Source organism: Nestor notabilis, unplaced genomic scaffold (assembly GCF_000696875.1).
Source record: "Nestor notabilis isolate BGI_N333 unplaced genomic scaffold, ASM69687v1 scaffold24014, whole genome shotgun sequence".
Lineage (NCBI taxonomy): Eukaryota > Metazoa > Chordata > Aves > Psittaciformes > Psittacidae > Nestor > Nestor notabilis.
The window spans coordinates 1-6,024 of NW_009925483.1; positions in this window are offsets into that span (position 1 = coordinate 1).

The window sequence follows — 6,024 nt, forward strand, 5'->3', positions numbered from 1 at the left end:
TATAATATAATATATATTTAGCATTTTTATGTATTTTTTTTAATTTGGATTAATTTTCTACCAGCTATTACTATAAATCTTTTATTGGAAACACTTTAAAATTTTCTAATACAAGTAAAGACTTACTTAAAAAATATGGCTTTAGTCTTGGCTATGTCCCTTTAATTATCATGTGTCAGCTACAAATGCATTTTCAATAGTTCTAATTGAAACATGAGCCAATTTACTAATTAGCCAAGATTACACGGGGAATACACAAAGGGAAAATGCCTTTTTGTCAATATTTCTCCTTTATCCTTTACAAAGGCCTCGTGTGACGTGAATAAATTGCACTGCCAGCAGCCAGCCAGGCAGAGCCCTTGAGCTCCCATGGTCCCAGAGTGCCATGCAGACCTGGGGAGGTGAGCATGGAAGGGCACACATGGGCTGGGCTCCTTGTCTCCACCTCTAGGTACAGCCACTTCTTGCATGGTGTCTTCTTCAGTAGACCTTTCCACCTCCCTGTGACCTGCTGTAGCAGAGATGGATGTCTCTGGCCCTGGCTTTCACAGGAATGAAGCACAGGTTCCCATATGTGCTGCTCATTTGGCAGGGATAGGGGCTTGCAGAAGGACTCTAGGACACCTGGGCAGGCCTCACCCCCTGCCATGGTAGGGTGGGACATCAGGGGCATATGTGAGTCAGGAGCCGGTGCCAAAGGCTTCTTCCCAAGCAAGTTATACTTTGTCAGTCTGGATGGACATTATGAAGGACTTTCTAGGGGTAAGGAGTTGAAATATGGGGAAAGATTGTCCAGAAAATAATCTCTACTGTGAAGCTTTCAAAAACCAGTTGGTTTTTTACTATCCAGCAACAGCTTGATGGAACTGGCTCTGCCCAGAGGCAGGGTGGTAGCTGAGTGCTAACAGGTGCTCTGAGCCCTATTTTCTGAGGTGTTTTGGTTCCCTAATAGCATGAAGGAACTTTAGCAAAGAAGAGGAGGTGCCCTAGAGAAATGCCCAGTTTCTTTAAATGGGAACCACATCAGATGAAGCAGAGTAAGTTGATACTCACATGAATAAGTGATGCTTCCACCACCACACCAAGCTCTCTTTTCTCACCCTCCTTATGGCTGCATCACTGTAACATCTTCCACATTAGGAGTTCAAAGCAAGTAGGGACCGTCCCCTACCAAATCCATGTGAGAAATAAGGATCATAGCTATTGCATGGTTATAGAAACTGAAGCACAGAAGTATCAATGACTTGCTTGGATGGCTTCAGGCTTGCCTAGGTAAATACATAGGTCATACAGGGATTATCACTGGCCGAGACCTGTCTTTGTGCTATGTGATAGCATAATCCTTTGCTTCAAAATGGCTCAGGTTGTCCCGCTCTAGGTTACTTGATGCACAACTCCATGTGACCATATGCATCATATCAGGGCTTCTCTTGCCGGCTTCTTCACCTTGCAGGCCAGCACTGTCACATTGCTCTGTTAAATATCTGCCTCCCAGTGAGCTGGGCAAAGATAGCTCCCTTCTGTGTGCAGAGTTATTTAAGCCCTTCAAATGCTGGCATGTTACCTAGTCAGTATTTCTGCAGTAGGACTTCTCAATCAGATCTTCTGGCAGAGTGAATAGGTCCTATCTGTAGTTTCATGTTGAAACCCCAACTCATTGCAGAGCTCTGGGGAAGAGTCAGGCTGGTACTATGTGCTTTGAACTTAATGCCACAGGGACCTGCATCTACAGCAAATCAGATGGGGATTTGGATATATCAAGATGTGTCAAGAACACTGTGGCTTGACCCAAAGTATATGCACTAATGATTCACATTAAGGAGTTACTAAAGATCTCCTGGTACTTGTCACTGTCCCAGGGATGATTACCTTGCTGTCCTGGCTGTTTTCCATGCTGGTTAACAGCATCCCACCAGGGACTGTAAATCCTGCCCTTGCACAGCCCTGCCTGTTTCAATGTTGTACACTATGTGACATCTCCTGACTTACACTGTTTTTAGAGCTGAGCCTTATTTCACATTCCAAAGTCACGCAGACACAGCCTCTTAACCTCCTCAGCAATAATTCCTGCAAATGAGAGTCTCCACACAGAAAGATACTCTATATTTTCTAGCACATTAATCAAATAACCATCCAGTTGTTGCCTTACACGTTGGAAGTGGACGTGTTGTCAAATAAAATGATTTTATACATTATCCTCTGTACTTCCCAGATGGGGAATTTAGCAACATCATGTGAACAAAGTCCTTTAGGAGAAGATCGATGTCTATTCATCTCATCTTCTGTTGCTTAGTCAGGAAATCTCCTACTTAATGTTGCTCCCTAGAGGAGCTTTCCCATCCCTAAGTTTTAAACCCACTGATTTTCATTAAGTGCATGTTGAAAGGAGAGTCCTGACTGCCATTATCTGAGGGCTGTTGGTGGCAGTTACCAATGACCCCAGAGAAAAAGGAGCAAGAGAGCAGCTATCGGGACTTCTGTATGGCCAGGTGTTCCTTGGGAACCCTGACTCTTGGCTTACCCTGCTGTGTCACAGCTCAAACCGAAAGCGTTGCTTAGTCTGCTGAAAACGCTACTGAGGCCTGGGTTAAAGAGCTTTTCCCACCAATGTACCCAATGCAGGGACTGAGATTGGACTGTGCTGTGGCTTGGTGGTGGAGTTTTGTGATTTGCAGAGTGGCTTTTCACTTCTAGGGGAGGCTTTTGGATGGCTCCTGTTGTTCTCTGCTTTCGAGCTGAGTTATGTCTTGGCCATGATCAAGCTCAAGAGAGAAAAGGGAAGGCTAGGAAGTGTAGTCCTTTCCTCGTGCAGAGCGACCAGAGGCTGGGGAATGAAAGCTCCTTGGCTGAGTGAGGTGGGCTTCAGATTTCTCACTTTCCATTGCAGTGAGCATGCTTGTCAGAGCCGCTGTGCCGCCAGCCCCTCTCGTGTCTGCCTCTGCCTCCGTTAATTTCAAGAAACTGTCAGGATGTTCTTGCAGCAAAATGTTCCCAAGCCTCCTGCTCCGCATGGTCTCTGCCTCTTGGTGTCCTCCTGTCACATTTCTCACATTAATGTGATGTCTTCCCAGGGCAGTGTTACATTCCAGCCCTTCTCCCCATCCATCTCCCTCTCTCTCCATGCCTTCTGAGGAGGTAGCTCTCAGTGTGGCTGCAGGTGAGAGATGAGATCTGTGTTTTGGCCTCCAGACAATTTATGACAGATGAGGACGCAGCTGTAGTTAAGGCTGCTTTCGTAGCCCTGGAGAGGAGCGAGATGCTTGCAGTGGCTAGGGTGCCTGGGAAAGGGCAGCCCCCACCATCCACAGTGTGCTGTGAGGGGTGGCCTGGTGGGCCACCGCAGCCACCCTCCATCAGCACTGCCTGTGTCTGTGCAGGGCGCCTGCGGCTCTGGTCTGTGGCAGTTCTGTCCCTGACCTGTTATTTCAGAGCTGGGTAAAAAATCCTTTTCTCCCTATTGCTCATAGAGAAGGAGGAAACCAGGGATTTACTTCATTGGGCACCAAGTTCAGGCACCCTTTTTTGCAAAGCTACCTGAAGCTTGGGTGTGTGGTAACGGTTGAGCTTGCAGCAGGGCTGAGCTGGTCTAAGAGTCCAGAGGGTTTGCTCTCTTGGTTTCCTGACCCAAGGGGATGCACTTTTGCAAAGCCAGCATCTTGCTGCGTGACCCTCCATGGATCCCCACTGTGTTTCCTTTCTCTTTCTTGACTATTTTTTTCCTTTTTTAACATTAAAAATGACTAAGGAAGTCTCACCCTCGTGGAACTACTTAGTAGGCCACATAGAGCGCTCTGCACTTAACAAAATGTGTGTGCAGGGAGTCGTTACTCCTTCACAGCTTTGAGTATTCATTGCACAGATGAGGGGCTTGTCTGAAATCAGGCTTTCCATACACAGAGCACATGGCTGGGGAGATCACTGGCCGGGCACCCACCCTCATTAAATAAGCATTTCTTCTCTGCTCTAGTACATGCACACACCACTTACGGAAATGGGAGAGCCACAAGGAAGGAAGGAAGAAGGAACAAAAGGACAGTTGCTATATGAAAGCAAGCTCAAATGGTGTGCATGCATGATATTCATTGCATGAAGTCTGAGAATAGCTCTGTCATGATATTGAAGCTGGCCTCTGGGAAAAAGGGTCTGTGGGGTTATTTTCCACATTTTTGCAGACAAACAATACTGAGTGATTTGGAGCTCCTAGGATGGAAAAAACCGTAAGAAATAGTAATTATAAATAGGATTTTAAAAAGTAACCCATGTTCAGGAAGCACTGCCCGCTTTTGAAAATCCCGCCTTGTGTTTTGTGGTATATGAGCAAGGACAAGATCAGAGCTATGAATCAGCTGCAGGTTTAACTCAGCAAATTGAACAAGCTTTGCAAAGTATCAAGGGCCCAGACAACATCTGGTTCAAAAGCCAAACTCAGTCAACCTCTCAAATGAAAATGCAACAAAATCAACCCAATGAAGTCTTAGCAGAGCACCAACATTTACACTGGAGACATATTATTTAAAATCCCACATCCTTCGGGCTGGATTAGTGAAGACTGAAAGGGTCTAGTGCAGGGAAAGGAGCCTTGCTAGTGTTAGTGCAGGATATGGATAGAGCAAGCACTGGCAAAAATAAAGCTGATTTAGCTTAAAAAGAAGAATGAGAGGCAATTTTTCTTGCATATTCCTGCACTGATGGATATAGCAGAGGTTGTCCAAACTCTTCCTTCTACCCCATATGCCATCAGTTGAAAGACAGGGTTTGGGCCCAAGACCAAAATGAGAGTCAGCACAGGGAATAGGATTTCCACAGTCAGACTGTAGGAGCAGTTATGACTTGAGGGTCAAACTGTAGGATGACTGAATAATTTTCTGGTCATTAATGGTATCAGTAGGAATGCAAGCTGCAGTGACGAAAATTAATTAACTCACCTATTTTCCATTGTGAAATGGTGATTTTCAGGGGGGTTCTGGCAGTGGCAGCATCCCCAGGATACAGGGCTGGACTGCTCATTCTCTGAAGTGCCAAGAACTACTGGATAAAGGGCATAGTGATTTGAAGCTTGGGGCTATTTTTCCAGACACTGCGAATGCCAGTCCTGCTTTTCTCCTCTTTTCCATCCCCAGCCAAGACTGGTTGTGCACAGCATGATTTGAACGTTGAGGCTGGGCAGGGATCCAGGGGAGGTCATAGTCGCATGGCTACGTGTGGGTACAGAGCTGTGGGAAGCAGAGGGTTATTCACTGGCAGAAGGGGCAGCTGGCCTGGTGGCTATCAGGGGCAGTTGTTTTGGGGTAAAGGAAATGCTTTTTATGTGGAACTGATTTTTTTGTCTAAAAAATGCAGCTCCAGATCGGGTTTGAGTCTGACTGGAAGTCCAGGAGCCCTAAGGTGGCAAGCATATGCCTGTTTAGAGAAGTTGCGTTTATATCAGCATGAAGTTATATGTGCTCATCAATGCACGTGTAAACAGTGTTGCATTTAAGTGGGTGTGAGATCAGCCCAGAATAAAATCACCAATCCCTCCTGTCACAAGTGAGGGATGAGATTGAATGAAGCCATGCAGCCACCAGGAAAGTGAAGGGAGCGCAGGGGTCACTTTCAGCCCATGACAGTCAGTGCAGCCCCGGCAGGAAGGAGGTAGCAGGTTGGCAGAGCCTTCAACTCATTTCCCTTGTTCTGTTTGTGTGTGAAAGCCAAGGGATGGTGACATCTGCATAAGGCAGGTATTTGCCATGAAAGAAAACCATAGCACAGTGAGCTCTTCAGCGAAACGCTCCAAGAACTTGTAAGAAATTTGCCGAAGGAGACATGTAGGATGTGTTGCCTGGCTGCTCCAGCACCTATCAGAGCAGGCTGATGAAGCTGCTGAAACCTCATCACCTAGGGTTCTCTCTGATGTGAATGATATCAGAGTGGCAGATTGCAGGGTCCGTCCCAGCCTGTGGGGCCAGCAGGAGCTGCCAGCAGGGAGGCAGCATCATGGTGCCCACAGGATGTGTGTGTTTGTGTGTCTGCTTTTGCACGTGT